Below are 12989 nucleotides of genomic sequence, written 5' to 3'. Positions count from 1 at the left end.
TGAGCATGGGTAAGACTGCGACATTTTCTTAAATGTTGTGTCTTACGTTCTTGAGAGTAATTCCTTCAATTCTGAAAGGTAGATAATCAGAAGAATATCTCAAGATTAGACTGTACATAAAACCACATCTCATTTTCATTTTCTTACCACATTTCTTTAGATAAAAATTGGTGGTTGTTCCTGCTAGCATAGCTAATACACCTGACATCATTAGTCAATATTGCTAGTTTGTAGTTAGGTTAGTAAAGCAGTCACCAGATGGCAGGGCCAGGTGCCATCTGTGCTGATGAAGCAATCCTTACTGATAACTGTAGACTCCAAGCCCATCAGCAGGTCAGCTTCACCACGGCTGGTTAGATCAGCACATACTAATGGGACCAAGTTGGCAGTGACTGTCTCCTCTAAAGGACAGTCTGCAAGTCAGATTCTAGGAAAGTTCTGCATCTCCTCTGCTTTGATTCCACTTGCACAGATCTATTCCAGCATGCTATGCCCTGCTCACGGTGTTTTGCCCTCTGCAGTGTCAGCTCTCTGAGTGGTGGGATTATTTTGCTTTTGTCCCATTCATTGCTGGACCTTTGAACTGTGGTGTATGAATCGTTGCTGATTTTTTGTCTCATTCATGCTTGGCATGCAGTAGTAACTCAATAAACAGTGCATACCCCTAACAAAGAGTCAAATCTGGAAATTTTACATTTTGAAATCTTGGAAATCACTTAGGAAAAATTATAATTAAATTGCTAATTGCAAATTCATTGAAATAACTTTATAGGTGTTGTTTCTCTGAAACAAAGAGAAAGCAAAAACAATAACAAAAACTAGACTCAAAATTCTGAAGTATAGTAACTCATAGCTTGAGCTTCAAAACTGAATAATTGGCCGCATCTGTCTCATAATGGTTTATTATTATTATAGGAATAAGTTTAAGTTGATTTAGGATTATTCAAGGGTTAGACATGACTAAATTGTAAGGAGCAGTAGTTCAAAATTTTACTGAGCAAGTGTTTTTTGAAATTGAGAGCACTATAGGTGTGGACCTTGCAGTCTCGGTTGCTATGGGAGGACTGCTGATATTTCCCAGAGCTTCTGTATCCCCAGGAACATTTGCAGGTTTAAAGTCCAGCCACATATCCTGTCTACTTCTTCACTTCTTAAGCGCGTTTCCACTTGCTTCCACCATCTGTAGCCTCTAAGAAGATGAATCCAGGATTACTCATTTCATACAATTCTAGATTGTAAATATTGAATATTTAAGGGATGGTATCTCCAAAACACATAATTGAGACTTATTGCCTAGAGGTTGTCATTAACTTTCAGTGAGGTTTTTTTAGAGGCTTGTGGTCTTTTAAATTAGCAATATCAATAACAAAAAACTTTGGTAAGAATCTGAATTACTGTCTTAAAAACTAAACCAAGCAAATATGTGATAAGCTTTTCAGGAAATTATATAAGAAGGATAGTTTATACTTATTTTTGTACAAAACTTAAATAAAGTCTCACTCATTCATCTCAATAAAAACCCAAGCCTCTGTTCCTAATTTTTCACATTCAGTTCAGAAAAGACTTAAAAGAGTGTAAGACTAAATTATCTGAAATTTAATACCAAGTTCTGTCTCATAAATATTCTTTATGAAGCAACTAAAAGAATAAAACCCATACATAATTATTTAAAACAAAGGGAAAATTATCAATAAAGAAAAATATATCTCCTTTTTTAAAAAGATGATGGAAAGACAGGAAAAAAGATAAAATGGTACAATGGTAATTTAACCTACTTGAAAGATGACCGATGACAATATTGAGTCACAAAGGACTCAGACCTAAAGGGAACAATATACATTTCTCTAGCAATTAGCAATTAAACTGCATAATAAAAATATCATCACTTTATCATCTTTCATCATATGAAAACTCTCATACCAAACATCAAGGAGTCACATAAACTACTAATAATGCACTTCAATGAATTCAAGTAGAGAATATAAACAGATATCTATGACAGCTAATTCCTGGAGTGCTGGCTGATGACTCTCATAGGGTCTGCTCAAATCAATCTGAGAAGGCAATTCTTAGCTCTCTACCACTTAATGGCATGATACCTTTTAAACAAGCAGGATGCTTCTGTGTCATTATTCTCGATGAGTCACAGTAATCCAAAATCAAGAGCAAAAGAAAGACTTGGGAAGAAATAAAGATATGAAAAGAAATGTAAATATTAATATCAAATGATAAGAAAATATGTTTGGATGGAATGTGTGCCACCTTTTCAAAAGGTCACCAGCATGAAAGTGGAGACAAAGAATGAGTGAAGGGCTTGGGTTTGGATTTAGGCTGGTTAGAAAACCACGGAGTCTTCCTCTGGGATGAGGGTTCTTTTTGCCAACAAACTTGCCTTTTGCCAAATTCCTAGGTAACAAGTTATGGGAATGAGAACAATCACCAAATTGGTATCTTTTAAGTCATAGGATAAGTATAGAAACTAAGAGAGTGAAAGAAAACCGATTACATTGTGACATTTTGGTAGAGAAGAAGGGTTAAAAGAATTTCAAATGAGATGCAAGAAGAAAATAAGCTTTGCTCGTTAATTTTCCTCACGACTGTGTCAATACGGATTGCGAACATGTTCTACATTAAAAACGCATTCTTAAGCACAACATGAAACAGTCCTTGGTGAAAAATTAAATGTATGATCTGGGTTACTGTGAATTTTAGAACTTCTAGAAGTGCACACTAGAGAGCTTCATGTTCAGATACTCTTGATCAAGAAAAATATGCATGTTATTTATGTCCTCTATATTACGTAAAAATGCATTCGTGTGTATTCACTTTCCCATATTCACATGGCATGAATGTATGCATATATATCTTGGCCTTTTAATGGTTTTCTTTGCCTTATTATTTCAAATGCCATTAGAACGAGTCCTCGCTCAACCTCACTATTCTAAAATGAAACTATCCACCATATCTTGGTACTGTTCTTGTATTAATTTTCCCTATATTCTCTCATTATGTGAATAAGTAAACAGACAAAAAAAGAAACATCCCTTACTCCATTTTCTGACTACCTAAAAATATCATAGGTAACATTGTAGCATGCAGTCTACAGAGATATTTTGTCCAAATACACTAAGGTTTCATTTAATCTATATGGCAATTCTCCTAATTTTAGTTCTCTGTGATCTTCCTTAACTCTGCTCTCAGAGTAGCTAGGAAGGTAAGCATGAGCCAACATATTGGATCATAATTAGACTTTTAACAGATCAGAATGCTTAAGAAGAAAGTAAAAATGTATTTGTGGCTTCATATAATAACATCTACAATATTTATGCAAACATCCTCATTTATGGAAAAAAATAATAAATCAGCATTTTTAAGATAGGGAGGTGGAGGTGTATTATCAGAAACCTGTTTAAAGAGTTAAATCATTCACTGAAAGTGATCTATTTACCTTTAAGAATCAAACTGTGCTGCTTATAAGGAATATTTCTTTGTTTTCCTTGTTTATAGATATTTCCTATCCAATTGCCAGGAATTGAAATGAAGAGAGTCTCAGAACTGAAGCACTGTTTTGGAAAGAGAGACAACCACACGCCTTTCCCAGCATCTAAAAGGTGGCCCATAAACTAATTGGAAATTCTTGCACAGAGGAATTTTGTCTAAATAGTAATAAGTTGGGGTATCTTTTCCCCCCTTGAGCAACTGTAGAGTGTTAGTGAGAATAATTTAACTTTATTTTATCAAAAAATGTGCTAAGTGTTAATCAGATCACAACTTTAAGCCAAAGGGAAAACTAAAAAATCAAGTATATTATATATATGCACATACACAAACATACACACAAAGCAGCAGTCTAACCAGTGAACATGTAGCCTTAACCTCAATGTTACTATTTTAAAAATGTATATATAGAAAATATTCACTTTTTCCATGAATCATAATTGCCAGGGCCTTGCCTCTCTAAAAAGATTAGACAACACAGTCTAATTCCTTCCATATCTATTGGAGGTAAGGCTTATGAGACTATGGATAAAGAATTAATTTCACTTGACTTTTAAAGACAATAAAAAACATTTAAAGACAAAAAGAAGTTTTGTTTTGTTGCAGTTGATTACTTTGTGAATGTACCACAGCAGTTTTGCTATTTTCAGCTTGTTAAGTGCTTCTTCCATAAGTGCTAAGGGAGGCACAGAAAATACCTTTTAACACTTGGGATATTGCCATTTCCTGTAAATGTAGCCACATAGCGGTGTGAGGTCTAAAGGTTTGTTGCTTTTACATTTTGAAGGCTTACATTACACTAGTCGACTAAAACCAAGAGAAAAGCACAAGAAGCAGAGTAGAGGCCACCTGAATGTCTTAAGAGCCCTGGAGTGTCACCTAGTCCTCTGGGAAGAGCACTCTACCTTGTCAGAAGGAGAGAAGGCCTACGTGTTCCCACATGCTCTGGTCCCTCTCATCTCCCTTACAGTTTTCCAAGCAACCATGACTTCCCACTATTCCATGCATATTTAGTGGAGGCTGGGTGTGGTTCCTTGGTTTCATCGCTTCTCAGCAGATCCTAGGGGAAACACCTGCTCCTTTGCTGACACTGAACAAGTGCAGCTGGCCAGGACAAGCTAGTGATGTTTAGGTAGTCCACCAGGCCTGCACATTCTTCATTCTTGGAGACTTAATACCCTCAGGGTCCCAACACATGGCATGCCTCCCATTTGTTTTCCCATTTGTTTTCTTCTTTGAATATTTGCATGGAAATTACTTATTCCTTTTCAAATCTCTCCAGTGAAGTGGGTCATCTAAATTTTCTAGATACTTTTCTCATTTCAACTTGAATGTAAATATTGCTATATATATTTTTAACTAAATATTCTTACTTTGAACTGTCTCTTGTATATTTACTGTCCCCAAACAAATGGTATTGCTAAATTAACTTACCTTGTATATTTATCATTTGCTTGTAAAACAGCAGGTATCATTTTAGGACCCTAGCTAGATAGCTTGCCTTATATTTTTGGCATCCCCAAGATCTAGTATTGAGTGTGGTGTTTAAAGAATGGCCAGAGAATATTTGCAGAATTAGCTAAGGCATATTGGGTTCCAGCAGGATTCCTTCTTCTTTTACTATGATTAGGAACCCCTTTCCTTTTCATTAAGGTCTTTGAGACTTGGAATTTTTAACATTGAACAAATGATCATCCAATGAAAGTATAGTTTTATTTCTCCTTTATTTTAGGATGGTTGGTTTTACTGCTTCTCATTTTTTAATATAATCCCACAGTGACTACAGAGATCAGAGAGGAAACGAATACTCTATGATCTTGTTTTCCAGGTTCATATTCTTCATATTTTTACTTTAGATGTGTCCTCCAGAGAGAAAGGAAAAGTATTTTCTCAGTAAGACTCAACTCATCAACACAAATAATTTATTATCAGCCCATATTAATGAGAACAGAGGCAATTAATTCAGGCACATCAAAACTCATATTTGAATGCATCATGGAATTTCATTGTAGAACTCTTAACTGCCAAATTACATTTGCTTTAATGCTAAAATACCTATGACCTTTTAGATAGATCAAAATTCAATGGTGGGTTATGCCACTACTTTAAAATTAAAGCTTTCCTTCTGAAACTCCAAATGCTGATAAATGATAGACAAATTGCTCTCATTCATCACCCCTAAAGACCTGGTATATTCAAATATCTTGTGAAGGCTGTGAAATTTAGTCTGAAATCACAGATGTATAGGAATAATGTACTTTGCAAGACTCTATGGTTTCAGTTGAATTTTGAGGTGAATAATGTTTTGATTACAGAGTCTTATAAAATGCCAGTAAGTGTGTGTGTGTGTGAGTGTAGTGTTGGGCCAGAGACAGCAGGGAAGACTATGGTTGACTATAGTCACTTCAGGCCACTGCAACCCATTACCAGTTGTTGGGTACTTAAGCAACAAAAATTTCTTTCTCACCATTCTGGAGGGGAGTCTAATATCAAGGTGTCAGTATATCCACTGTCTTATGGGAACTACTTTTCCTAGTCTGCAGATTGGCTGTCCTTTTACTATGTTTTCTTGTGGTAAAGAGCAAGCTCCCTAGTTTCTTTCTTCTTAGAAAGGTATGTTCACATCAATGAAGGCTCTTACCATTAGGACCTTGTCTCCCAAAGGTCTCACCTGCCACATTTTTAAATTGTGTGATTAGTTGTTTCTATAGTTGGTTTTTATTTATTTATTTTGACAGTACTGAAGTTTATCTCAGGGTCTTGTGCTTTTAAGGCAGGGGCTCTATAACTTGAGCCTTGTTTGCTGTTGTTATTTTGGAGACAGTCTTGCTTTTTGCCCAGGCCAAGATGCATTGTTATCCTTATATTTTACACTCCTGCAGTAGCTGGCATGATAGGCACAGACCACCACTCACCCAGTATTTTTCTTTTGAGATGGGGTCTCACAAACTTCTTTGTCTAGGCTGGCCTAGAACCTTCCAGAAATCAGTCTCCCGTATAGCTGAGAGGACAGGCAAGTACCACTACACACAAGTACCTTTGATGTCTAAATCTTTGCATCTGTTAGGCCAATTAATGCTCTCCATTTTGTCTGTTCCCCATCCTATTTAATCTCATTATGTACTTGAATGTGTAAAGATTAGTGTAGGGGAAAACTCTAAAACAAAGATGTGCCACAGTTCTCCTTTGCATCAGTCAGCCAGGTAGATAAGAGACAGGTTTTGCAAATTTTTGCTGATACAAAAACTAGTTATTTCCTTATGAACTCTATAACCACTTTTACTTCTACTAACCTTTGAATCTTAAATTCAGAGCATAACTTCAGCCATCGTAACCACACAAACATTACAGAGACAGTGTCCAGATGTAAACAAATTAGTTTCTGTATTATAGATCAAAACACTATCATATTTAAGACTAACTTTAAATGTTTGAAGTTTCTCCTTATTTAACTTAAAATTGTGTACTAATTCCTACAAAGGAAGAAATTTTTTTTTCAAAATGTAGATGATAGATGTACCCTAAATTTGACCACCAAGGATACCTGATAAGATCTGAGTAGTTCAATAGCAAAATGATCATCACTAGCCAGCAAAAATTTTAAAAGTATTTTATACAAAACAAAACAGTGTGCAATGAGTCAAGAACATCATCTTATTAAAAGAATGACACACGTATTAGCTGCATGACTCAACTGACTTAGATGTTTTAACGGCAGTTATTGGAGCAATCAAAACTCCAGAGCGTAAAAGTTGTCAAACCTGTTTATATTCCACATCTATTTAGATCATTTGCTGTGATTTACTAATCTTTTTATCAGTTCTCTCACTTGCCTAAGAGAAACTATCATATATTTGTAAAGTTAAATATCCTCATACAGCTAGTGTTCTTAGAACAGGAAGTTTCATCTGACTGTTTGCCATTAATAGCCTATCCAGCCTAAGAATGGCCTGCAAGGAGAAAAATGGTCAATATAACACAGCCTTTCTATTAGTAAAAGAAGAGGTTCACTAGGTGAGAGCCACCCTTTCTTTGTATATGTGGACTGAGACCACTGACATACCTCATGGGAAGAGGCTCTGTTGTTCTGTGTTAGAATTGCACACAAGTCGAGCTTTGCTTGTGTCTGTCTCCAATGTATCTCTCTTTTCACCAGCCCCACCACTGAGCTACTCTTGAAAAGAAATGGTGTCATTTTGGAAGTCACTATGCAGGAGCAAGGAAAGATAAAGTAACTTTCTAATTCATGTAATTGTGGGACCATGATTCCTTTCTTAATCAATTTGTCTTCTGCATCCCTTGTAAATAAGAAGATTTAAGAATTGTTTGCTAGACACATATGTTCCTTTAAGATGAGAGAGGAAGAGATGGAGGCTGCTCCTGAACTAGACAGTGCAACATGGATCACCAAGATCTTTCCTTTCCTGTCCTCTTTCTTCATGTATTTCATGCAGTCAGAGCCTCACACTCTCCTTCACCAAACCCTCCACCTAAGAACAGTTCCTTGCAGAATTTGAAAGAAGTCCCTTCCCTGCCTACCTTGCTCTGCTAATTAAGAGCTCACATTCCCTGGGAAAGCAGCTAAGCAACAGGAGTAGGATTGGTGAGGCCTATAGGATTAAGGTAGAATGAAAATTTGCGTCTTGCACTGGAAGTCAATAATTATGAACCTTGGGTGATTCAAGCTGACTATAGTCCATCATGGAAACAGCTTCTGTTAAACTGAAGGCTTGCAAATGTTTTTCTCACCTAAGGACTTTAAAAGGAATTTTATTATTTGCTATAAATGTTGGTATGATTAAATGATGTTATCGGCTTTATACAACCTTTTAGTAAAATGGGAAGAAACATAAAAAGTCAACAATGTGTGTCATAAATAAAGAAATGTATGAAGTATTGGCCAAGCGGTAGTCATTACAGCCAAATAATAGTAATGGAAACATGCCAGTGCATTCTCACTATTTGGGAGAATGTCCTTTTCTGTGTTTGGAATTCTTAAAAAATGTGGAGGCAAACACTAGCAGAGTTTATGGACTGCTTTTATATTGGCCAAAATAATATTTTTACTTCCAAACAAAATCAAAAGAAAACACAGACTTTAGAACATTCATCTGTTTCTATGCAAAATAATATTTTGATAAAATAAAGATATATATGAGTTCATTTAATTTACTGTACATTTTTAAATGTACATTTTGCACTTTAAAAGCAGTTGAATGGAAATTACAATAAGTTACCTACAGCAAACATTTGCTGTTCAGAATAAACTTTACACTTCACCCATAGCATAACAGAGTTGCTGCACCATTTTGGTAGTAGTAAGGTGGTTGATATTCAGCTCTGGTGAAGATTGCTGGCTCTCAAGGTCCTGACTTTTCTGCTGTGGAAGAAGAAATAGGTAAAATGTACAAAAGGAAGGAAATTTTGGGTGTCAGATGTCAAACAAATCCATATAAATTTATATTATAATTCTCCCTATAACAAGGTAATTTTATTTTCCCATACTCCTTTTTTTTAAAAAAAATGAAGTCTACTTATATATAATGATGAATTCTATAACTTATACTTCTTTTGCTTTATTTCCTTTTTTATAGGTGTCATGTGTTCCTTGTCCAATTTTCAAGTTTTTATAGTAGCTTCTGCTTGCATTCCTTAACCACATTTATTGAATAATACTTTCAACTAAGATACAAAGCAATTCATGTTCAATCCATCCTCAAATATTTGCTCACTACCTGCTAAATATACACCATGGTGTGCCATAGAACTGGAAAGAAGAAAAATAAAATTAAGACAGGCTTTTAGAAGAAAGTAATGCTCAAGGCAAAGATGAGCAGAAGTAGAGAGAGAAAACAAGGGGGTGTTTCTGAGATACCATACCCCACTCTCGGCACGTTACAAATATTAGCTCATTTAGTTTTCACAAAAGGATAGTACCACTCTGTCAATTTTCCAAATAATAAAGATGTGGGAAACAGAAGCCAACTAACTGTCGAGTGCTTCACATCCTCATGCCAAATCCAAAATTTCGCAGCCTCATCACTTCATGCATTATTTATTTCAATAGGCCAATCACACATCTGCCAATGCAGTAGAATGGGCATTTTTAGCTGTCCCTACGAAGTCCTTCCTTTGACTCTGCCTGCAAACCACAATCTTTTTCCATCACTTCTCCCCACATCGACTTATCTCCCCACCACCACCACTGTCTGCTATACCCCATCTTCCTTTGGTGTCCCCAGGTGTGATTCCTGCTGTCCTATATGTCCTTAGTTGTCTCATGAGTTAAAGATTCATGTGGAAAGTTCCCTTTTCTTTGAAGCCACTTTTCTCCCTTCCACATCTCAGCACAGATATGTGCTTTCTCAACTCTATCCACCTTAATCACCAATACTATCCTGAGGAATCTAACTCTTTCATGACATGGTGGGCGCTTCAGTGAGTGAAAAAAAGGCAATTCCTTTATCTTCTCCACTTTAAAATCCCTTGTGCCAATATTCAGTATCTATAGTTGATGCTGAGTAAATATTTAATATCATGGTGAATGATCAAGGCACAGCTAAGATATTTTTCAAAGAATTTAAGTAAGACTAAATTAAAAGAGAGTACTAAGATTTCAAAAATGAACCATTAAGTGTGTTTTCCAAAAAAGATCACACTCATTCAACCTCAATATAAAAACATATTTTGGAGCTTGTTTCCTTCTTATAGTCATTAAGCTGGAACTAACTGAAGATAATTAGAGATTATTTTTGTGTCTAAATTCTATCCTTAGGCTGAACAAACCAGAACTTCTGCTTGAATTGCATCTTTCAGGTGTTGAGACTCACATAACTGTCCATACATTTTGTGATCACGGAGCATTCTGTACATACTTACTAAAGAGTCCTGGGTGGTATCCCACTGTCTTTACCACAGAAAATATGCTGTACACTTCTCTTTCCCTTACCTAGACACATCATGGTGGTAAACAACTTGCAACCTCATCATGCTGTGAACCCCCTGACATTCCTGATCCCCACTTCAAACCTTTAAACAGGTTTCAAGGATTTAATGAAACTGTTCTAAGAGAAACTTTGCTGGTTTGTTCATCACAAGATGTTAGAGTTGATGCTGTGTGCCTATATGAAGATTGGCCTTTTATGTACATAATAAGAAATTAAACTGGACATTCATCACTTTTGATTTTCTCAGAACCACAGTTTAGTTTCTATGTTTCTCATATTTTTCAATGAATTATGTTTCCAACTGCTGAGAAGTAAAGTATTCCGTGGGGAAAAGGGGGAAATTACAAATTTCTTCATAAGCTTCCCTTTACGACAGTCACGTGGAATAAGCTGATTATGGAAAATGAGTGATTGTATTTCTTATTTAGATATTTTCATCCATTGCCTTGGGTGTCTTACCAATCTCTAGTAGAGTAGGTCAGGGTCCAAAGAACTCAGAGGCGGCTGAAGGGCTGCCACCTTTCTCTGAAGTCAAGAACTAGTGCAGAAATTCCAGTGACTCCTCCACTGAGAGATCCTCAAGAATCACCTTCCATTGGCAAACATGAATCCAAAGAAAGTTCTGTTTTTTAAAATGGAGGTCAGCTTGCTGTACAGAATGCTGCCATGTTCTGAATACATTGCATTCGGAATATAACTTAAAAGGGGAAAATACTGAGAACTTCAAGACTCACAATTCTTCAGAGACATTCTGTGATACTTTTCTAATGTTCTAGAAAGAGAAAAAATTTGTCCTTAGGGTAGATCTTTCCCTATTAAGCATTATGAAACCTATGACACAATCTTGTTTTTGTTATATATACAACATAAGACACTCAGTGTTTTGTTGCAATGCTTTTGCTCCAGAATCTCCATTTCCTGATTACTCAATACAGTCATAGCCCAATACTATTTTTGTTAGCATAGAAATCTCAAAGGTTTTTCTCCTGAACAGGTCAAGAGACTTGATTTCTAAATAGCAAAGCAACAGCACAGGAACAAAATCGTCAGACCATAGGTTTCCGGGGCCTCATCTCCCCTGTTGTGGCACACTGAGATGATGTTAACCTAATATATTAGCTCAGCAGTGATAACACATAGGATAGACTTGGCAGGTTATACAACAGATATTATTTCTCACAGTTCTGGGGGCTGAAAGTCCAAGATTAAGGTGCCATCAGATCCTGTGTCCTCTGAGGGTCTGCTGGCAGATGTCTTCTCATTGTACTCTGTCGTGGCATAATTCAGTCCATAGCACCAGGGTTAAGCACAGTTTTGCCTGTGAGTCCCCAGTGAGATCATGCCTTCACTGCCCATCCTTCATAGTGGATGACAGAGGCTAGCCACACGAGACCAGGGTAATCCATTACTCTACCCAGAGCTGAATGCCACACCTAGAGAGCCTTCTATGTACTCTCCAGACAAACTGGATGGAATTCTTAACACAGCTATGCCTCCCCACCACTGTCTGCCAGTGGAGTTTGCCCAGACCACTCTTACAGGGGAATTCCTTAAGGCAGAAACAGTGCTCCTGCTCCAGGATCCAGCTGGGCGATAAACACTTCCAAGTCTTCTCTGAGTCTGAAAACTGGCAGGCCTTCAGCATGCAGAGAACCAATTATCCCTGTAGAGGAATAACTCATCTCAGTTTTTTGGCTTTCTTTTATTAAATTTCTGCCCTTTTAAAATACTTTAATATATTCCTGAGTTACATGCATTTAGACAAAGTCCTTGAAGACACATGTCTTGTCCTCTTGGTCCTGCCCCACACTCTGCAGTGAGTTACAATAATGAGTGATGTCAATGACACTGTCCTTATCTACCTTCTTGCAGAATTGACAATGACTTTAGGACTCAGTTCTTTCGAGCATTTTCTTTAACAAATGACAGATTATTTCTCAGTTTCAAAATAAACATTTCCAGGGGACTGGTGGAGTGAGTGGCTCAAGTGGTAAAACACCTGCCTAGCAAGTGTGAGAGGCCCTGAGTTCAAATCCCAGTACCACCACCAAAAAAATTTAAAAAATAAACATTTCCAGGCTAAGTGATAACCATAATTCCCTGGGGTCATTTTCAAATAACATTGAACTATATATATTTCCTGTTTACATTTTTATGGTTTATGTATGAATTGCTAGTGATTATTTTTGAGAGGTAGTTAAAAATTAAGATTGAATTTACTCAAGTTTTATCATTTATATTTGATATACTTTAAAAACTTCCCAAGTCTGCATCTTGTCACAATCATTAGGTTAAAAAAAAAAGTGTAATTCTAGAATAACTTTCAGTTCACAACAGAAATGGAAGATTTGTGTTCTTTGTGATAGTGGGTACTTGACTTCATCACAGGTCCCATGGCTAAGCAAATGTGCCTTGCCCCTAATTCTGCTCCTATGAATCCAGACTTAAGTCATACTGCATGAAGGCTGTATTACTTTCCTGTGACTACTGTAACAAATCAGTACAAACTTGGTAGCTTTAAACAAATGAAAGTTATTTTTCACC

Source organism: Castor canadensis, chromosome 10 (genome assembly GCF_047511655.1).
Source record: "Castor canadensis chromosome 10, mCasCan1.hap1v2, whole genome shotgun sequence".
Classification (NCBI taxonomy): Eukaryota; Metazoa; Chordata; class Mammalia; order Rodentia; family Castoridae; genus Castor; species Castor canadensis.
The sequence above is the reverse complement of the archived record's forward strand: the minus strand, read 5'-3'. Positions refer to the sequence as shown.